This window comes from Mesoplodon densirostris, chromosome 15 (genome assembly GCF_025265405.1).
Source record: "Mesoplodon densirostris isolate mMesDen1 chromosome 15, mMesDen1 primary haplotype, whole genome shotgun sequence".
NCBI lineage: Eukaryota > Metazoa > Chordata > Mammalia > Artiodactyla > Ziphiidae > Mesoplodon > Mesoplodon densirostris.
The window spans coordinates 65,008,345-65,030,955 of NC_082675.1; the positions used below are offsets into that span (position 1 = coordinate 65,008,345).

Sequence of the window (22,611 nt, forward strand, 5' to 3'; positions counted from 1 at the left end):
ACACTAAACTCTGCTTCCTAGTCAGCTGCCCAGAGTCCCCAGCCTTGGAGAAACAGGGATTATAATACCGAAAGTAATTCACAGACTAAATTCAGGCTTAATTCTGTAGTTTAGCCTCCGAGTGCTGTAAGAACAGTGGATGTATTGATAGTGATAAACGTTACAAGACGCATCCTTAACATGCAGTTCTTCTTAGGAATTATTATGTAAGTTTTTATTAATTAACTTGTAAAACACAAACACATGTATATTATAGTCTTGTTTATTACTAGGAAGAGTTGTTTCTGTTGTATTTTATGTATGATGCTCAGCTCTGGGGTCCATGATGGACAGGAGGTGGTGTAGCCTGGGGACAGTGAGGATGTCTTTCCTGCAGGGCTCAGCCAGCCAGGAAAAATGCCAATTAAGGCAAAGCTGGCTGTGAGGAGTCATTTTAGTTGTCACGTTAACCCTACGACCTGGGGATCACAGGCTGGATACTGGCTCCCCAACTCTTCAGGCAAACTGGGCCCCTTTAATTGGCATCTGTTCCTTCGGGGCGTGGTGACCTCTCCCTAGTAATGCTGAACTTTGCAGGGTTGATGAAAAGCCAGTGAAGAGCCAAGCAAAGCCTGAAGTCTGTCTGCCTGTCTGAGACCCTCGGGCGACACTGGAATGGGAAGGAGGTGGGAACGGTTTCCTTCACGTGAACACGTAGGAGACTCTGGGTGGCATCTAACTCATCAGAAGCCAATAGCACCTGCTGGAATAGAATCTGCACCACAGTCCCCAGAGCCAAACAAAATGCAACCAACCATCTTGAAGAACCATGGTGTTTTGCTGCTAATTACCTTTTTCAGATGCTTTTGCTACCAACTTATTGTTTATCTTCTTATTGATCACATTAATCATTACTACAGACAGGCTGCTGGGGGAGGGGGTGGGAAAGAGTCTGCATGCCCACCCGTGCAGTCCTGGCCAACAGGATCAGCTACCAGGAGTCCTGACTGTGTGAGGACCACAAGGGTCTTTGGGGCACAGTGATGCAGGGGTTTGGGGGCGGTGGCTGGAGGGTCTCCGGACCTTGGGATGAAGGCCGGGGCACCCACCCTCACTGGCTGAGACACTGGGAATCCTCACGGGATACTGCTTGGTAGTTTTAGTTTGGTGTCTGTGAAGTGCTCTCTGAGCCAGCCCTGGAGGAGCTTGACTTCTAGGAGCAAGGGTGAGTGAGAAGATGGAAAAGCAAACACGCCTTTTGGGGAAGTGGACAGGAAGGGTTTTCACTTTAGTTGGGGAGAAAGCTCCTTGCTATCACCTCTTTCCCAGCCCCTCTGCTGCAGTAGGCACAGCAGTGGCCAATCTGGGGACAACCAGGAGGAAATCTAGGGCCAGGTCAAGGCAGGCGTGGTGGCTACTGATGGAAGCCCTCAGATTTCCTCAGTGGTGGCGAAAACATACCATGATCACGGGCAGAAAAATACCATGATCACGGGCAGAACACAGGAGCCCCTGGACAAAGGAGAGGTTCTTGGTGGGGTTGGGTGGGTGTGTCGGGACCCAGAAATTTGCTGTACGGAAGTGCTGAGTTGAAAGCTACTTTCAAAATTACGGCTACTGTGTGTTAGACAAGGTGCATAATTTATCTTTTTAATTCCTTCATCAGGTCAGGAGGCAGCTATAACTTTCCCATTGTACAGATGAATACCTGAGGCTCAGAGATTCCAAGAAGTCCACGGTGACCTGACTGGAAAGTGGATGAGCTGAGACTGGAACTCGGGTCTAAGTGAGTCTTCCCCAGCAGGTGCCTCCCACTGTGGAAGCCGTGGAAGGGACCTCCCTCCCGAATGGGACTCTGGACAAGGTAGTGTCCCAAGAAGCAAGGTTCCCCAGCCCTGAATGGCGTGTCTTTTCTTGGCTGCCTTCCAGACATCTGTTCTTGCACCCCTGGGCCACTGACTGCCAGCCACCTTACTGGGGAGTCCTCTCGGTCATATGAGTACGGACAGCCCTCTATGCCTGGGACACCACCACTCAAAGCAACTTGTTTCCCGACTTTTCCATCTTGGTACTCAGATCACAGCAGGCTGGGGAAGCGAGATGGAGGGTGCTGGCCATATGGACCTAAGAGTTGGGAGATGCAGTCAAGCACTGTGGCAAGAGTGTGGTCTTGGGGGTAAGCAGATGCATATTTTGCCTCCTCCATCTGCGAGGAAGAACTTTTGGAGCAGGAGGTCCTTTTGAGGCCCTGACATTGTCTGCTTGGCCCTTCATTAGGTGGCCCCAGTGGACTAGGCCATCCAGGGCATTGACCCTGGCCAGGCAGCCCCGGGAGACACCGTCCAGCAGATGTCCGTCTGTCATGGTGTGGTCGCGCTGCTGTAGTCAGTGGTGCATTCTAAGAATACGTGACGTGGAGACCCCTTTCCCTAGTGTGTTTCGGGCAAGCAATCCCACCAGGGTCCTGCAAAGAGCAGGGCCGTGGGTGTGCCAGCACAGGGCCACTGCAGGAGCAGTGTGTACTCTGGGAAACTTTACAGATGTGGCTGGGCCATTCTTTTGTAACATTTGATCTCTTCAAAGGATGGTGTTTAAAAAGTTTACACACTGGTGTTTTCTGTTTCCTTTATTACCTCTCATGCTGATTCCTCCCCACCTCCATTATGACATGCTCTGAATTGATAACTGATAATAATGATTTTGAATAACCCATTCTATGGTAATTCTTCACTTTCCTTAGTCAACTGACTTAGTCTAAGAGCAGGCCAGAATTTTGTTATAGCTGGGTCTTATTAAACACACCAGAATAACTGTATCTTTAATCTACCCACCCCCTGACACCCTGGGACTTGACGACAGCCCTAGTGTGCTGCCCTCTCTCTCCCCATCAGAGCAGGCCTCAGAGCCCAGTCCTGCCCAGAGAGACCCTTGGCTTTTTAATCGAGTGACCTGAAACTGACTGTGGACTCGCACCTCCACTACTTTCCACAGGATGCTGCTCAGTTTATTTCTAAAGTTTCAGACAGTTCCAGCCCCCAAGGGAGATCCTGGCCAAAGGGATGTCCCCATCCAGCTCCATGTCACCTGGGGACGCCTGCTTGGAAGAGGCCATTGTGCTGCATCAGAGTTTGTCCTGTCCAGTTGGCGAAGGCCAGCACTTACCGGCCAGGCACTGAGGGGTGCTCGCATTCCGTCCGCACAGCAACCCCGTGAGGTTTCATCCCCATTTTACAAATGGGGAAACCACAGCACAGAGACATTATGTAACTAGTCCAATGCCACAGAGCCTGTAAATGAGAACCAGGTCTTGGAACAGGCCCCGATTGCAGAGCCTCTGAGCTAAGAGGCTGTGGTACGCCGCTTCGCCTCTGGTCCCAGCTCAGAGCCTCTCCGTGAAGCCTCCCCTGAGCCTTCTGCCCCTCATCCCCTGCTCTGACTCTGAATAGCACCATCTTTCTGGACCAATTAGCAGAATCTGTCACTTTTATAGACACTTGCTTCATTTTCAAGTTCTGTCTTAACTGGGTAAACGGATGACAATCTTGGGAGGGCAGGGGCCAGAGAGCTGCATCTGCATCCTTTCTGGGGCCAGCACAGGGCCTGGCACACAGTAGGGGCTGCTTCTGTCCTTGCTGACTAGGCGTCACTCACAATGGCCCCACTGGCTGCGGGGAAGGCCCCACGCATCCTCTCCTAGCTGCCCCCAGGGGAGGCTCACTTGGTCTGGCCAGTTCATCCCAGAGTGGGCCCGGGGTTGGCTGATGCTCAGCCCCTCTCCTCTGCCTGGGTCTGCAAAGAGCTCACCACCATGTTATTGGAAAGGCTTCCAAGAGCTGGAAGCCAGGTTCACTCAGAGGGTGCACCATGGGAGGAAGGGAGGAGGGCAGGGAGGGACGGTGTAGGGAAGCGTCCCACAGCGGGAACCCAACAAGAGAAGGCAGGGAGGAGCGGGCAGTGGACCCCACAGCTGGGTGTGCACCAGGCCAGCCAGGGGCCCACCGCGCAGGGTCCCGTCCTCTGGAGCACGCCTCCCTCTCCATCTTTGTGTTCACTCCGTTTGTTCCCCAACCTTCCTGGGGTCCAGTGCCACCTTGAAGAAACCCACCGGCCTGAAGGAAATCATCCCCACCTGCCCAAACATTAACCTGCGGTCTGTTTAGTCCAGCTTGTCCTTTCAGAAGCCCCTGGTTCTCCCTGCCATGCACCCCGACTGACAGTCCTCCCCAAGGGGCCCTCATTCTGGTCACTCACCCTCCTCTCACCTCACTGCCCCCACCACCCTGGGGCCAAGTCTGTGCCCAGGCCGCACAAGCAGGTACAGATGCCACTTGATTAAAGTGGTTCTAGGAGGTCCCCATTCCCACAGAAACTGCCTCCACACTCCGCCCGGAGTTACTGTGCTTTATCCTCACACCTGAAGTCCCCCCACTTAGAAGCTTAAGTCTCCTCTTTCAAAGACAGACACCCCCTGAAGGGGGTAATGCGGTGGCCAGAGGCTTTGGTAGCTTCGTGTGGGTTAGTGTAACGGATTGGCTTTCTCCTAATAACTGGGTCAGATCATCAGAAAGAGAGGATGGAGCGGGAGTCCTGAAGGGGTGCTAAGAGGCTGGGTGGGTGCAGTGATTCTGGAACAGAATGATTCCTGGATCGGCAGGCTCCATGCAGGTGGAGGAATTTGAACAGTGAAAGAATAGCATGAAAAGACCAGGAAAAAAAGTTTTGCTGCCCTGCACAAGTATTGCTAAAAGGGAGTGATGAAAAACTAAGGGTTGGGGCTTCCCTGGTGGCGCAGTGGTTGAGAGTCCGCCTGCCGATGCAGGGGACGCGGGTTCGTGCCCCGGTCCGGGAAAATCCCACATGCCGCGGAGCGGCTGGGCCTGTGAGCCGTGGCCGCTAAGCCTGTGCGTCCGGAGCCTGTGCTCCTCAACAGGAGAGGCCACAGCAGTGAGAGGCCCATGTACCGCAAAAAAAAAAAAAAAAAAAACCCAAAAAACTAAGGGTTGAACATACACTCAGGGGGTCTTCGTAACCTGGTTAGAACCCCAGAGTTTAGGTAGTCCATACTCAGAGTGGAATGTTCACCGAACACACACACACACACACACACACACCCCACACCCCCTCTCCAACACAGAATCCAAAAGAAGATACAGTGATGCCTGGAAAACTGCCTCAAACATATTTCCTTCCAAGCTGCCATGCCAGCGGAGGAGGCCCCACAGATCAGTAGGAGGCTGATCAAGCCCATTACTGAGACTTCTCCCCTTCTAGAATTTCTCCTTCTCTGCAGGTCCAGGCCACAGAGACATTAATCCCCATTCGAATGAACCTTCAAGATTCTTCCTTCATTAGAAAAAAAACCTCTCAAAACACCCCCAAGCAGCGGCTTTAATGTCCCCGAGTGTATGTTCACCAGGGAGGGAGGGAGGGAGTGGCTCTGGGCCTCACCTGGCCTCGTTCTTGTTGGGAGGCAGATACGTGACTGCCCCCCAACCCGCCCTGCTTCCCCTCCCTCCAGCAGCGTTAATAAACACTGATGATTTCAGTCCTTCAAGCACAGCTGTCCTGCGAGTTGTCCAGTCAGGGGTATGGGGTGGGAGCCAAGGGCTAGATCTCCAAATAAAGCAGCCCTCCCTTTCCCGCCTCCGCCCGCCTCTCCCGAGCAGGTGGGTGTTGAGGAGGAGGGCACGTCTCTGGCCGAGACCAGGGATGACAGGAGCGTTTTCTGAGCCGCCAGCTGAGGGCAGAGCCCCAGTGGGGGAGGGGGGAGGAGAAGAGCTTGCAGACAGGGTTAGAGGCGAGGCCGCCCTCCAGACATGCCATGAATTCAGGCCTCTCCACAGCCCTCCGTCCAAATCAAGGGGCCCTGAGATGGTACTTCTGGGGGCTAGCCTTAGGCTGCCTCTCTGGTTAAAATATGTGGCACATTATTGGAGGAGAGAAATGGAGTGTTAGTCAATTCGTCACCTATAGGAGGTGTGTGGGAAGTGGCTAAATGGCTAAATGGATGAATGAATGCATGAATGTCTGACACTCTGGGCTACTATTAGAAACAGCAGTAAAAGAAGGGGAGGAAAGCTATGGGGACTTCAAGGGAGGTGGGTAGGGATGCTACTGAGGGGAGTGGGAGAAGAAAGGGCTACCAAGTCATATTCTACCTCATCACCGTGGTGCACACAGCCAGCCAGGCAGCTCAGACCCTCAAAGAGCGTGACTCCCTTATCAAGTAACTTCCATTTGCATGACTCCTGCTAAATCCTCCTCCAAGAAGTTGGGAGAATTGTCCTCTTAGAATGTGACACTCAGAACTGTCATAGCTGAACTTCAGAAACCATCCACTCAAGGGCTCTCTGAATGTTTTTTCAGCAGCAGAAGCTCCCTTGTACAAATAAAATTTCATGCAAAAACAGACTCACCCTGAACTGTTCTGCTTGAATCAGCTCCATGAATCCCTTTGGAGACACCAGTCTAATCCAACGCCTCGTTTTGAGAAAGGAAACTGCAGCCCAGAGAGGTCAGCCTGTGTTCTCACTCTCCATCACAACCGCCTTCAGGCGCCTGGTCCCCTCTGCTGAGCATCTACTTCAGTACCTCGTGGGTGGGGCCCGGCACATGTAATCTTTAAAAGGTTTCATAGGTGATGACCACCTGGAGTCAGGTTTAGGAACTGCTGGATTAAGCACTGCTTGAAAGTGAAGAGTAAATTAGTAGCTGGGCCTGATCCCAGCTGCTTGACAATGATATCCAAGAAGCGATTGGAATTCATTTCCGGGACTGAGGTCTGCTTGTATTGAACTTGATGCCACTGACTGAGATTTTAGCATGTTCTCGGTGAAAGGATAATTTTTCATAATCTTTGGCAGTCTTTCAAACTAGGGGAGTCCCCCCTCAACCACTCGGCTCCTATCTACCTCTGTTAAGAGTATGACTCCCGGGCTTCCCTGGTGGCGCAGTGGTTGAGAGTCCGCCTGCCGATGCAGGGGACACGAGTTCGTGCCCCGGTCCGGGAAGATCCCACATGCCGCGGAGCGGCTGGGCCCGTGAGCCATGGCCGCTAAGCCTGCGCGTCCGGAGCCTGTGCTCCGCAACGGGAGAGGCCACAACAGTGAGAGACCCACGTACCGCGAAAAAAAAAAAAAAAAAAAAAAGAGTATGACTCCAGTCAGTCCCATAGGTATGACAAGGGGATGAAATTATTTCACTGTGGAGCTGAAATACCAGTGGGAAATAGAGCACCCAGCCACACCTATAGCAGTTTTGCATGAATCAGTGGATCTTGTCAGCAGCTCAAGGCCCTAACAGGAATGGGACGAGGTGGCCTTGTGTTGCCCGGCTGCCACCTGGTTATGATGTTAGCTCTCCAACAGTTTTATTCATGGTCCCCAAAGTGTCATTTAACATAATAAAAAGGTCAGGATCTTAGTCGTCTCCATCAAAGTCCCAAACATTGAACAGCTTGTCCAATGAATGTCACATTTATTTCCCTTCAGGTCAATTTCTTCCTTTCCCAGGGCCTGGCTTTCCATCAGCAGCTGCATCTGGATCAAGTGGGGCTGAGGGAGCGGGCCCCACTGCTGGCTCTCTGGAGCATTCCTCGGGAAAACAGAATGAGAGCACCGACCCCTGCATTGTCCCATAGAACAGTGTCACACGGTGCGACCCCGCACTGCCCCATAGAAACCTATAGGGGAAACCTGGTGAGAGGTCTGGGACATGCAGAGGAAACACCAGGCTAGGTAGGATGATCAAGAAGTTGAAATACATGGATCTCACTATAGGTACGGCAAGCAAATGTGACTTAGCTGATTCCAGAATATTTCCTGGGTGCTGCTTCCTTGAGCATATAAACCCTTAGAAAATAGGATGGCTACAACGAAAAAGGCAGATAGTAGCAATAAATGTTGTCAAAGATGTTGAGAAACTGGAATCCTTACACACTGCTGAAGGGAATGTAAAATGGTGCAGCCACTGTGAAAAACAGTCGGCAGTTTCCCAAAAGGTAACACATAGAGTTACCATCTGACCCAGCAATTCCACTCCTAGGTATATATCCAAGAGAAAGACGAACCTATGGCCAAACAACATCTGTGCATGAATGTTCATAGTCGTATTGACAAGAGCCAAACATGGAAACAACCCAGCTATCCATCAGGTGATGATTGGATAAATAAAATGTGATATATCCATACAAGGAACATTATTCAGCAATAAAAGAAATGAAATACCGATACATGTTACAGTGTGGATGAACCTTAAAAACATTACGTGAAGTGAAAGAAGTCAGTCGCAAAAGGCCGCATACTCTATGATTCCATTGATATGAAATGTCCAGAACAGGCAAATATATTTAGAGATAGAAAGTAGATTTTTGGTGACCTAGAACTGGGGAGTTGGGGTGAAATGGGGAGTGAGTGCTAATGGTTACGGGGTTCTTTTTGGTGTGATGAAAATATTCTAAAATTGATGGTGGTGAGGGTAGCACAACTTTGTAGGTATACTAAAAACCACTGACTTGTACACTTTAAGTGGGTGACTTGCATGGTATGTGACTTATATCTCAATAAAGCCGGTATTAAAAAAAAAAACCCAACAAACCTTAGAAAAGTTCCTGTTATTTAGGTTCTGCTAAATAGAGGCATTCTCTGCTAGACTTCCCTAGGGCTTAAAAGAAGGCATGTATCAACAGGAATTAGGGTCACTGTCACCTCTAACTTTTACCAGTAGCTTCACAGAAAACAATGGATCCACCCGTTAGCTCCAGCAAGAACAAAATTATCAGCCAGAATCCACAGCCAAAAAAGCAACAGCCCTGAGTGCACGTGTGCACATATGTGTGTGTAGGCAAGGCAGAATTTTTCTGAAGGCCAAGTTCAGCTCTGTGATATTATTTGGGAAGGTCACGTGTACATCTGCTTCTGGTTTGTATCTAATTTGAAAAAGCCGACACTGACTGTGTACTCTATTATTAGGCAGTTTTTTCAGTTCCGTGTCTCGGTGTTGCTCTACTCAATTTGTTCAGAGGATGAACTCACTTCTTGACAGATGAAGAACATCCCGCCCCGGGGTTCTGGCCCAGGAGGGGCAGGCTTCAGTTGTGCCAGCTTTTCCCCTTCTGCACCTCATGTGACCCGAGCCAGGCCACTACTGGAGAAGAGTTCTTACCCCCGGGGAAAGCTTCCTTCTTGATCGCTGGCCTCCTGCAGGTGGAGGAGATGCGGGGGTGATGAGGAAAGGGAAGGAGGCCCCCTCTGGCTGGTCCCCTTCCAAGCAAGGCCCCAATGGAGGGGGCCTCCCAAAGGGAACAAAAGGGAGTGAGACAGGAGAGCACACATTCTTCGTTTTCTAAACACAGGCTCGAGATGGACAAAGGGAAAGTTAAATTAGGCTGCAATTTTGAAAGTCATCCACTGAAGATAAACTCTCCCTTCAAAGGAATTACTCATCTCACTCCATCGTGGTACCTCGGGGTCTATCAGTATTCAAATTTATGAAGCAACGACATGCAGCATATATAGTACAAAGGGCCCATTTCATCACCCCATTCCTCAAGTTATCTGTTTTTTGCTAAGTCATGAGAAGTCCAGCAACTTAAAAACCAAAACAAAAACCAACAAGCGCGCACGAAGATGGAAAAAAATCCTTGGTGGAAGTTACTAGGAGGCAGGCAGCTTCAGAAAGGAAAAAACACAATCTCTGACTAATATGAAGGAGACTCCAAATTGCTCTTGGCAACAATCTCTCAACCCCAGATTCCCCTCCCTCTATTCATCTCCACAGTTCCCAGCCAAAGGAAAATAAACTGAACAGCTCTCTCCCTGGCCCAACCTGTAGGGCTGCACGGCTGAGCAAGCGCTGAGCAAACAGACATCCCCATGCAATTATCCACCTGTGCAATCGCTGTAAACATGGGGCAGCCAGGCGGGGGCTCACCGCTCTGATCAGGCTGATCATCTCAATATTAGGAGAAAAATGCCTTTATTCTGTCACCACGACATCAAAATGGAATACAACGTGATCCTGTGACCTCAAACCCAAGAGATTTTTAAAAAAAGGAAGAAAAGAAAAAATAAGAAACAAAGAAGAAAGGAAGAGGAAAACCGTCCTCCCCAGAAGAGTTGGTGTCAGTTCTGAAGAAGTAAGCCCGCAGAACATCCCTCAGATGGGCTTAGCTTCAAGGCAAGATTTATCAGTTCACCTTCCTCACAAAAGTGAGAGTTAATTTTAGAGGCAGTTATCTTACACCCATTATACCATTCAAGATGGAAGGAGAGTTAACAGGCCAAATGTCCTGAAATATTTATGGCCGCTCTGTGTCAAAGATTCATCTGACACCGTTTTATTAGGACAGATATGTCTGCTCAGCTAAAGCAGAGATGGACAGGAGCATCAGGAAATGGCATTGTGAGTGGAGATATAGCGGATGGAGCACCATCTTTTCAGCTGAGTCCTGAAACACCCTGGCAGGCGGGCGTGAGCTGCTCTGAGAGCTATGGACAGTCAAGAGACCTGGGTTCTAGTGCTGGCTTCACTACCAAGTCCTGTGAACTTGGACCAGCTTCCCCAATGGTAGGATGAGGGGCTTGGAGCTGCAGCTCCAGCCCTGAGAGTATGGAGGGTGCCATTGCAGCCGCTGAGGAACGAGGGTGGGGGCCGGGAGTGATGCTCCTGGGGCAGCTCTCAGCCTGGCTGGCACTGCTGCAGAGAGGCACCAGTCCTCCTAGAGGCTGCATGGGGTCTTGTCCTCTCCAGTTTCGATGCCCAAAACTAAAGGCTCATCTTAGAACCCACGACTGTAAACCAGTAATCTGAACAGCAGGGGCTCAAACAGCTTCCTAGGCACTGTGTGCGCTCCAGGGACCAGTCCTCATGACTGCAGCATGGGGACACTCACCATTCCAACTGCCCACCCCTCGTCTTCTCCCAGCACCCCCGCTGCCTCTCCTTCTTCACGGCCATGCTTCTGCAGCACCTTCCCACATACTGTCTCATTTCATTCACTCAATACTCACTGAAGGATGTACTGTTACAATTACTATTCCCATTGACAGAGGCCAGGAACCAGGTCAGATTTCACTTACTAATGTATGCCAACACTTAGCATGGTGCTTGGAATCACACATTAGACAATATAACAGTTGTCGAATAAATGATTGACTGATTCAGTGGAAAGAAACTCAGGTTCAGGAAGGTTAACATTGGATGTAACACATACTATTTTGTACAATAATTATACCAGAGTGATGGAGTCCTGTCTCCTCAACTAAAATGAAACATTCTAAAAGATGGGTGGTATAATGGGTAGCTTGGATTCCTGGTTCTGTCACTAAGTAGCTGGGCAGCTTATTTAACCCCTTTGAGCTTCAGTTTCCTCATCTGCAAAGTGGAGCTAATGATTCATATCTGATGGGTTGAGTGGGTTAGAGGAGATAAAGTATGCCAAGCGCAGTACCTGGCACATGGTAGATGGTCTCTGAATGTCCCATCCCTCTCTTCCCTGCCCGTACCCTCTTTGGCTTATCTCCCACAGCTGACACGGCAGGATAAGCCTCGAGGTCTATGACCTCCAGGCCTTTGCTCTTTTGGTCTTCCTCCCTCAGGGTCCTGCCCCAAAGCCTCCTCTTATTTTAAGCCTTTGTAGACCTCTTTGGCTGCCAAAGTGCCTCTTCTCAGATCCCAAGATGGCTCTCCCAGTTGTCTCTCAAGGAAAAGTTGATTCAGGGAAGGGCCCAGTGTGTAGCTTGTGTCTCTTTTGACTTGTTAGAAGAGATCTGGAGATCTATTCAGAGGAGGTCCCTGAACCCTTCTAATTCCTAGGATTTAACTGGGTGACGGAGTGGAGCTGAAACTTGAACCTGGCAGGACCATTGCCCTTCCTCTCCCTCCCCTTCCACAAAAACTTCTAGGACTCTGGAGAAAACTGCCTGATTGTTTCAACCACTTCCTTTACTTGTTCATATTCCTGCATTCGCAGGGATTGGAAGGGGTACGCCACCCGTCGCCCAGTGAATCGCGGCAATGAGGCTGCCTCCTGTGCAGAGCCCAGTACCAGGGGTTAAAAGAAAAAGGGCAGCCGTCCCAGGCCCACCGTCCACAACCGGGACAACAGAAGCCAGAAACCAGCACGACCAAACCCGACGACCCACGGAGCCCTGACCACAGACACGAAGAAAACTGCACCCGCTCGACTCTCAGCGCCGGGGTGTGTGTGTTGTGTGCGGGGGGGGGGGGGATGTGTGTGTGCAGGCTCTTTCCAGAGTCCCTCCCAGGCCAGCCCGCGGCCGCTGCGGGAACCCTGCCGCAGGGAACCCGGCGGTCGCGAGGGCGACGAGGGTTGGGGCGCGCGGAGCCGGCCCGTCCCACCCGGACCCGGCCGCCTCTGGAGCTCCGGGACCCGGGCTTGGCTCCACCGCCCACCCACGCCCAGGTCAGGGAACAGGGAAGGGTCCCCACCCACCCGGTTCTGCTGGCGATTCAGCCCGGGACGGCGACTGGATTCCCTCGGGCTCGCCCAGAGACTTGTGCCAATACCCCTTTCATTCCTGCCCCTGTCCTGACTTCTGCCAGGAGTTAGTTACCTTGGCTTTCTCCCTGCCCCCGCCCCCAAGTTTTGCATCTGACATAGGGGAGACCAAGCTTTTTTTGGGGGGGAGGGTCTTGAAACTTACAATGTCTATCGACCACTACCTTCCAGAGTGCCCCTCGCACTCTCCGCTGTCCCCTTTCTGCCACCCCAAAACCTGCCGCGAGGGCCGCGGGCGCTGAGAACGCGAGCAGAGTTGCTGTATTCCGAGTCCCCGATTCTTTCCTGCGCTGCGCTGGGAGGTAGGCGGCCGCGCGCCCCTGCGTTACCGCGGGGGGCCCTAGCCCCGCTTTCCCAGCACGCTCGTTTCCAGCCCAGGCGCGGCTTTGAAATTTCTCGCGGACGCCGCCGCTCACGCCCGACGAGGGCCAGTCCGAGCCGCCACCCGGGCCAGGCGTCCCCGCAGTGCCCGGAGAGGGGATGCAGCCGCCGGGCGCCCGAGGCGCCTCTTCCCCGCCCCCGCCTCCACAGCCGCCTGCCCGGAGCCCCGAGCCCATCCCAGCCCGCTCCGGCCGAGGCCGCCGCAGACCCACCTGGCCGCCCCGGGGACGCCGCTCGTGCCCGGGTCGTGTCCTGAGCGCCGCCAGGGTCCCGGGCTGGGAATCCACGCGGCAGCGCTGCTCAGGGGAGCCTGCCGCAGCCGGCGGGAGGTTGTCATTGATTCGTGCTGGGCGAGTTAAGCCATTCCAGGAGTGGTTTTGAGAGAGCACTCCCACCCCTCCCTCCAACCAGAAGTATTTGGCAGGCAGCCCCTTTTTGTCCACCTGTACTGTTCAGCGCGGGACAAGGACCAATTTCACTAGCCGCGCTTTACGCCTCACTTTCTAATACGAAAAGTAAGCCCCTTCGTAAAGGTAAAGCAGAAATGAAAGCAAGGGCAGTGGAGGAGCTTTTCCCCCACTTTTCTCCTGGATCTCTCCGTTTGTTTATTTTTTCTCTAACATTTCACAAAATGCCTTACCATTTATCTCAAATCAGGGATGGCTTTTCATTGTTATTGTTTTTTTCTCCCATTCTGCATGTCTTTTATTTTTAGAGGCAATTTTATTTCCATTTGCCTGAAACCTGAGACCAATAAAATTACTAGAATTATATGTTTTCTCTTTAAAGGGCCGTGAGTGTAACTTATCAAATGAAACACTGCACAGCAAGCATTCAAGTGGCAAATGAAAAGGAGGCAAGTGCAGGAAGTAAGCACAGAACCGTGGCTCCCTCCACGGGGCTGCTCAGGGAACTTGGCCCAGAGGGAGTCCTGAAGCCTGAAGTGGGAGCACCTACTGCCCTATTCTCCCCAACGACAAACACAGTATCACCAGGCTCTCCCTGGCTTTGTCACCGTTCTAAGACTGACTCAGAAATGCCAACCAGAGACCCAACAGTCCACATCTGGGGTGGGCCAGCCACCAATCCCAGAGACGTGTGGCGGAGCACCCTTGCCCAAGCTGTTCCTTGAAACCACATACCACGCCCTTCTTGAAAGTGCCAGCTCGGAGGCTCCTGCTGCTTTCAGCCCTCTTCCCCAGAACTGCCCTTCACCTGGGGGGAACCTTCACTAACTCCTGGGTACCTAGGCTGGAGGTTCTCAGAAAGGGGGGAGGAGCCAGGGAGGGAGGGTCCTTCTTCCCTGGAGACCAGCTGCCTGGTGTGTGATGGAGACTCAGCTCAAAACAGATGAGACCAATGAGAGACCTGGCCCTCCATGGCCTCTGCCGCTCTTCACCGGCAGGCCACAAACATTAAAGCATCCCAGGGCCAAAGGTAAGTCCCAAAGGCCCATCAGTCTGTGAAGGCCCAGGATGGGGCTGAGGTTTGCAGAACCCCAGGAAGATGGTTCAGACTTAAATTGATCTCTTCCAACAGGTGCCCCCTGCCTGAAATCCCAGTGTTAATGATTCGTTCCTTTGTGGGGCACGCCCTGCACAGAGCCTGCGCCAGGCAGGCAAATTTGCTTCAGGAAGGCAGGAAGGGTCTCCTTCTGTAGTTCTAAAACTGAAAAGTACCCATGCGTCAGGGGCAAGAGTCTCCACAAGGGGCTGGAAGGAGTTTGTCAGACCTTCTTGTTATGGTGGGAGGGTCAGGGATGGCAGCACGTGGGGGTGGAGAGGCTCAGAGCTGGAGAGGGAAGGGGAGGGGAGGAGAGGGGTGAGGAGGGGTGAGGAGGGGAGGGGAGGGATGGGGAGGGGTGGAGAGGGAAGGGGAGGGGAGGGGAGGGGTGAGGAGGGGAGGAGAGGGGAGGGGTTGGGAGGGGTGGAGAGGGAAGGGAAGGGGAGGGGAGGGGAGGGGTGAGGAGGGGAGGGGTGGGGAAGGGAGGCGTGGGGAGGGGAGGGGAGGGGAGGGGAAGGGAGGGATGGGGAGGGGAGGGGGTGCTAAATCAGGAAATCAGGCACTGAAGGTCAGAAGGGAAGGTGCTTAATCAGGGTTAGTGGACAGCTTCCAAGATTGGATGACTCCATATAGCTTTTCATCAAAAACCACGTACTCCCGGAACACCCAAGCCAAAGAATGAAAAGTTAAATCTCTGTGTCCACAAAGGCACGAATTAAATATCCACTCAAGCATAACTCCACACTCCACTCCTAGAACCAGTAGGTAAAGGTGCCAGCGTATGACCTGGATGGAATCAGTATCAATCCAGAAGTGTTTCTTGTGCACCCAGAAGTTGAGGTTTGCCACAGCGGCCTGGGTGGAGGTGGGATGGGGTGGGTGCAGTGGGGTGCCGCCCTCCCCTCGGAGCCTCACGTCTTGTCGGGAGATAAAGCACAGGGGACCAGTCAGCGTGGGGTGGGGTACATAGAGCACTATCCGGGGTCCATTAAGGAACAGGGCGCTGATTCTGCAGAGCAGACAAGGAACCAAGGGCAGTCATGAGGATAGGACTCATCTGGAGAGGAAGTGGTCCAGGCAGACCTGGAAGTCTGTGCTGCTGTGAGCAGGAGGGCATGTCAGGTGGGGGGAGTGAAGGCTGGGGGAGGGGCAGCTGGCCTGGCTTAGAGGGTTCTCCCAGTGGATAAAGCATCAGGTTGGGGTCGACAAGAGAATCAGTTTATGGATACAGCTTCCAGCTAAAAGGAGAGAGTACAGGGCTTCCTTGGTGGCGCAGTGGTTGAGAGTCTGCCTGCCGATGCAGGGGACACGGGTTCGTGCCCCGGTCTGGGAGGATCCCACATGCCGCGGAGCGGCTGGGCCCGTGAGCCATGGCCGCTGAGCCTGCGCGTCCGGAGCCTGTGCTCCACAATGGGAGAGGCCACAGCAGTGAGAGGCCCGTGTACCGCAAAAAAAAAAAAAAGAAAAAAAAAAAAAAAAGGAGAAAGTACAGGGCAGGGCCTGCTTTGGAGGGAGGGAGGATTGGAGCACCTATTTCAAACCCAGCTGGAGCTGGATGTGAGCAGAGGGAGTGGAGGAGGGAGGCTGTAGGGAGGGGTGGGGGAGAGTTGCGAGCCCAGCCCAGCCTACCCCTAGGCGGTTCCTCTTAGCAGGGCTCCAGCCCCTGGACCTGAAGGAGCGTCTGAGTAGGCCAGTGGGTGGTGCCAGGCCTGAGGATACTGCAGCCAAGAGCCTCGGGGGAAAGTTGGCCACGGTCCAGCCCACCGTCTGGGTACCGCAGTGGACAGTGGATGTCATTCCTCCCTCCCCCTTAATCACTGTGTGTGCATGCCCTGTTGGGACACACCCTTGGGAAGGGCTCTGGGCAAAAAGTGGGGAGCCCTGCCCCGCTGCCCCTCCAGCCTCGCCTCCCTGTTCTCAGCCCCCATGCCAGCTGCCTTCTGGGAACAGGAACATAAAGGAGTCTTGGAGGGTGGGGTGGGGAGAGGAGGGTGGGAGAGGCTCCCAAAGCCACACAGAAGGGGCTCAGGGCGGGCCAGACTCTAGATCTGTTACTGTGCATTTCCTTTGGGAAGGTGGTTCCCTCCTAGGACCTCTCTGGCCGCCCCCCCACCGGCCCTTACTCCCCCTCCTCCTCTCCCCCTCCTTCCCGCCCCACCCCCTTCCTGGGTCAGGTCGGTCAGAGCGCTTGGAAACAGGCTGGCTTACAGACGCCCGGCCTTCCACATCTGCCTCCAAACCAGGGAGCAGGAAAGCATCTGCACCAACCACCAAGCGGTGGCTCGGGAGGCTAAACAGAAGCACAGGGAGCAGAACCGCTACCGTCAACTTGAAACGTGAGCGGTGCCTGGTCATCAGCTGTGACACAGGCACGAAGACAGCTTCTGTACAAGCAGGCACACATACACAATGTGTACAGAGAGGCGGACACGCAGAAGGCCCGTGTAATCCGAAAGTAGTAATCACTCACATCTATTGAGAATCTACCCCTCATTTAATCCTTCAAGCACACCATGAGGTAGGTCCTTTTATTTTCTCCATTTTACTAATGAGGAAACGGGGGCCCAGAGAGGTCATGTCGCTTGTTCAAGGTCACACAGCTTGATAAATCACAACCACTGGACATAATGCCTGGGTCTTTGGACTCTGCTGCCCAGAGGCTGACCCCAGGGTTGGGCTCTGGCACTTTGTCTAGTTCCTACAACTGGTTCCCTAAGAAGCAGTTTGCTTTGCTAGTGTGTGCCTCAGTTTCCCCACCTGCTGAGCAGGCAGAGTAATGACTCTTACTGAACTGAGAGGCTGCTATTAGGCAGGAGAAGGCTGAGATGGAGGTTAGACTGTGATAAAGCGCTAGAGCAAGTCTTCCCTGGAGGACACACAGGGCACTGAGGTTGAGTGATACTCAGGCTGGAAACTCAGGGTCGCCCTTGCTGCCTCCCCCTCCTTCCCGCCCCTCCCCCCGCCCCAGCCAAATCACCACTTGCAAGACCCCAATCTCCAAGGTAGATCCCCAGTCTGCCCTCTACCTGCGTCCTCCACCACTGCCCTAGCCACCAACCCTCTCCCCTTAACTTGGGCGGGACCCCCTACTGGCCCCCCTGCTCCCACTCCTGTCCTGTTTCCACCCAGTGCCACACAGCTGCCCCGGTAATCCTCAGACGTGCATCTGGCCATGTCGCAGGGCACTTAAAATGCAGTCCAAACTGTTCACCGTGGCCCACGAGGCAGGGAGAATCCCTGCTTCTCTCCCCAGACTCACCCCTGCCTCCCGCCCCCATCCTCCAGTCACCAGCAGACACACCGAGTTCCTTTGCCTTCCTGTTGTGGGACCTTCCTTGGTCTGACATGCCCTCCTCTTACCTAAGGTCTTGAAGAAGCGTCACTTCCTCAGAGAAGGCTTCCTTGACCACCACGGATAGAAAACCCGCCCCCCATTATCTATTTCTGACCCTTGATCGAAGCACTCATGCAGCTCGTTTACTTTTATTTAACAGCATGTTTACAATTAATTATGTTTCAACTGTCCCTCCCACCAGAACAGAGGCTGCTTGTGGGCCGGGGACCCTGTGTGTCTTTTTCACTGTGTGTACCTGGTACTCGGTAGCCTCCTGGCAAATATGTGGGGGGAAAAACGTTTGTAGAGAAAACCCTAGATCCAGGAGGACTGGATTTAGTCCTGGCTTGGCCACTGGCAGGCTGTGTGCCACTGGGGATGTCACACGCCCTCCCACATTCTCATCCTCATCCTCAGGAAAGGGGAACTATGGATGAGATGAAGACCAGGAGCCCGACCAGGTGGATGCTCTGCAGCCAGGCTAGTGCCAGTAAGCAAACAAGAAGACAATCCTGGCCGTAATGCACTTGAAAGGGCTTCGAGAAGGTTTTGCTTCTGTCGTCAGCCCTGCTGATTTATTTATTTTTTTTGCGGTACGCGGGCCTCTCACTGTTGTGGCCTCTCCCATTGCGGAGCACAGGCTCCGGACGCGCAGGCTCAGCGGTCATGGCTCACGGGCCCAGCTGCTCCGCGGCGTGTGGGATCTTCCCGGACCGGGGCACGAACCCGTGTCCCCTGCATCGGCAGGCGGACTCCCAACCACTGCGCCATCAGGGAAGCCCGAGCCCTGCTGATTTTTTATGCGAATCGGCTTGTGAGGACTGAGGGCATTCTCACAGCTGTGACCCATCCACCCCCTGCACATGCTGCCACGCAAGCATGCAAACAGGTTGGTCCAGAGCAGCAGTTATGACCTCTGAGAGAACCAGCAGGAGACCCAGTCAGGGCTGATTTTATCTGGGGATTTCCACCCAACAGCCATGCTCCCCCGACACGGCAGGTCTGAGGGCCCGACCTCCGATGAGGTCTGTGCATGCGGTGCTTTGAGTTTTCAGGGGCTTCTAAACCCATCATGCTCAGTCCCACCACAACCCTGAGTCCCACTTTGCAAATGAGGAAACTGAGGCTTAGATTAAAAAGCGAGTGAGTGGCAGAATGGAGATGTCTGAAATCAGTGATGCAAAACTCTCGTGAGATTAATAGTCTTTTAAAAACTTATGTATATGAATATATAATTTTAAAGAGAGTATTGATCTATCTGAAAAAACATTTGAAATTCTTCCATAAGAGAGAAAATGTGTGAGACCGAGGCGAGAAGGTGACCCGTAATCCCACCACATTAGGCAACATGACGGCCATGCAGGGCCACTAGTCTTGCCTCAGTGCCCCCCCTCCCCCCAGCCGACATCTCTCTGGCTCACTGGAGCGTACAGTCCACCCCCCACTAACTGCAAGCTTCACCTGACATCCCACTTTGCACTTCTTAGGTGCTCAAAAAACGTTTAATTAAAATTTGAGAAAAACTCAACTGGCTGGAGCACGAAGGTGGCACTTCAGGGGCACCTGGCCTCTTGCATCACGGCCCAGCTTCCTGTCTGATGACAGACCGAGTGCTCACTATTCTGAAGTCCCTGGTTTGTACTGTTATCGCATGGATGTACCTGTAATCACGCGATTCTATCACTTTGGTCCTCAGATCAGATTTTATTAAAATGTATTAAAATGCCAGTGTGAGATAACAATTCATCAACTGTTTCGCATCAAGAACAGAGAATGAGTGACGACAGAATCTAACCTAATCTTATACAGTCAGAAAGTTTATCCCAATCTGCCCGTTGCCCATGCTGCACACATTTCTGCCACTGGGTCGTAGGGCAGCAGACCCATCCTCCAGACCCCACTGGCCAGACTCCTTGGCCTAAGTCCCCGACTTCTTCAGGTACACAGAGGTGATCCAGGGGAGCCGAGTCCTGTGGCTGGCTGGCCTTTGGCTTCCCAGTCCAGTGGGAGCTGGAGAAGAAGGCGAGGCCCAGCGGGGAGGCCCAGACACTCGGAGCCCTCCCTCCACCTCTCAGGCGCGCTGGGATACCAGCCGGAGCTTGTCCTGACCTCGGGTGGGAGCCTCTGAGAGGAGGTACAGGCTGAGAACAGGGTGCCAGGATGCCGGAATTGTTCCCTCTGGGGAAGTGAGGGGGAAGTACCCTGCCTGGCTGGGCACACAACAGATCGGGCGAGTGAGCTCACGGCCTGGGAGTCCCAGGGCTGCCAGGGCCTCGCCCTCCTCCCAGATTGTATCGGTGGCAGTGGCAGCCTCGGGAGGAGGGGAGGGGGCCACGAGCCTCCACAGAGCGGCTAGAGCTCTGGGTGACTGGGCCTGTCACCACCAGAGCAAGCCGGGCATCTAGGGGAGGAGGGCTTGGCCAAAATGTGGCCAATGGGGGCAGTGGAGGGAAAGGGGGCCACACTACCAGCCAGGGAGGCGGCCTCCCTCCTCTCTTCCTCCCTCCCTCCCCTTCCCTCCCTCCCTTCCTTCCTTTCACAGGTATATACTGACTGCCTTTCTACTTAGGCTTCGGCTATAAAGTGAACACGTGGTCATGTCATGTCTCTGTCCTCATGGAGCTGACCTTCCAGTAGGGAAAGACAAGGAACCATCTACCACGAAGTCAGCTGGGTGAGGCCAAGTCTTTGACCCTTGCTCTTTTCCTAGGGGAAACCACCGCTCTGTGGTCTCCCGCAGCCTTTCACCTCATTGGATCCCCACTCTGGGGGACTGGGAGAGCAGGATTTATAGCCCCCAGAGAGTGAGGAAATGGGCTCAAGGGTGGGGAGGTGATGTGCCCAAGGTCACACTGGGTGCAGTGTGAAGCCACCGCCTGGAGCCCCAGCCGCCTGTGTCCTTGCCCAGTGCTCCCAGCGCTGTCTGTCTTCCCCAGCACAGTCACCTAAGCTTACCAGCAAAGCAAGGAGAGGACTTAACTCCGTGCTTCTAGAGATACCTTTTTTTTTAAAAAGGGCATGTTTATGCACTAAAAAAAAAAAAAAAAAAAAAAAAAAAAAAAACCCACTAAAAAAAGAAAGAGAAGGAAGAATGAGAAGAAAGAAAAAAAAAAAGAACTAAGAACCTCAACCTAGACTAACTTACCTAATATTAAATGACATTTGCAAGACAGGACCCTGTGGGTCTAGGCAGCCTGGGGAGCTGAGGTCCAGGCTACACCAGCTGCAAACTCTGGCCTTGACCCAAGTTCCCTTTGGTAAATATGGTGAAAGTTGGCCTGTCCATCCTGGGTCCCTGCAAATGTGTGAGGCCCCCTTACCCAACCCTTGGGCATAACCTGGGTGCCCACTTATCCCTTAGCTGGTGTTTGCCCAGGAGGAGGAAGAGTGGTGACAGGAACGGGGAAGGTAAGGCAGGGCTGTGTGTGTGCAGGTGTGCTCGTGTGGGTGTCCTGTGTGAGGAGGTCGGTGAGTAGAGGGAGAGGCAGCTGAGCTGGGTGGCTGACTACTTGCTGGGGAAGAGGGACACACCAGCCCCTTCTCTGTTGGATGAAGCAGTGAACAGGGCTCCAACACCCTCCAGGAAAGTGTCTGCCCTAACTGGTCCCAGGGTGCTCAGGCAGAAGTTGGCCTCACCCCTCCCCTCGTGCTGGTCAGCGTGCCATTGCCTGCCGGGGTGGGGGGCAGGGGGTGATGAGAATGGCTAGGACAGCCCACAACCCCTCCCGAGGGCCAGACAAGCCAGCCAGGCTGGAAAGTCAGCCCAGTGACCTTCACTCGTTAAAGCTGGTGTTTTCATTAAGGTCAAGGGTAGGCTTGTAGGATGAACGGGGGAACAAGGCAGAACTGAATGGTCACGATGGAGATCAAAACAAGGGCCTTGGCCTCCTACAAGGACCACATCAAAGAAAAGACTCACTGTTAACCCCCAAGGACAGGAAAATAATCATAATCATAATAGCCGCAAGCATTGTGCTAAGAGTTTTGCAGGCATTATTTCTTTTAATCCTCAACAATTCTATGACGTCTATACATTATTATTCCCCTTTTACATAATGGCAGCTCAGAGCCAGGATTTGAACCTAGGTCACAATGACCACCTTTAAAAGTCACTTGTAATCCTGAAAAACGGCATAAGGTAGTTCAGAGTATTTTTGGACTTTGAACGGAGTGGGAGAAGCCAGAGTGAGACAGAAGGTAGGACCTGTTGATCACAACAGGGGGAAAGCCCTTATCCGAGGCTGTCCATGCTGTGTGGGGCATCTCAAGGCCATCTGCCCATCAGCAGTGAGCTCTAGGACAAATAAAGTCCCTGATAAAGACTTTACATTTCCTTGAAGAAGAGGAAGGTATAACAGCCCGCACTGTGTGTTATACGGGAGTATGGGCTGCAGTGGTTGGAACGTGGGGATATTGTTCAGAATATGGATCCTAATCCTCCGCTAGCCTCCCTCGAGAGATAGCTGCAATGCAGATTCCTGGGCCCCTCCTCAGGCCCATTGAATCAGAATCTGAACCCCAAGTCTCCATTTTCACAGACCCTAGGGGATGGATGTTGATGTGGCAGAAGCAGTGGTGACTGGTAACTGGTTGGTTTGGCCTTACTCATGAGTGGCCCCCAGTTAAGAGTCAGTGCTGTGCAAAGCCACTGTCACCGACCTAGGTCCTTCAGGTGTGTTGGGGGTGGAGGGTGGGGACAAGGATAGCACCTTAGGCATGTTCTCTACATTGACCATTTTTAATAGCTGCACAGAGCGCCAGCGAGCAGACACACCATTAAACATGTAACCACTCCCTACTCTTGGACACTTGGGGCTTTTCCATATTACAGATAATATGAGGATGAACATCGTTATGAATCTTTCCCCCATATTTTGGATTACTGTCTTAGATT

At 52.9% G+C, this 22,611-nt stretch overlaps 1 protein-coding gene across 8 annotated transcripts in view; it reads right to left on the reverse strand.

Annotated features, from left to right (window-relative positions):
• Positions 1–22,611, reverse strand: part of ZBTB7C (zinc finger and BTB domain containing 7C) — a 375,288-nt gene that overhangs the window by 87,225 nt on the left and 265,452 nt on the right. The window contains exon 1 of one of the 8 annotated variants that reach the window (XM_060118292.1): positions 13,093–13,109. The exons of the other annotated variants lie outside the window; for them this stretch is intronic. The gene's annotated coding sequence lies outside the window, so the exon portion shown is untranslated. Of the gene's footprint in view, positions 1–13,092; positions 13,110–22,611 lie in introns of those variants that run through there. 8 annotated transcript variants of the gene reach the window in all.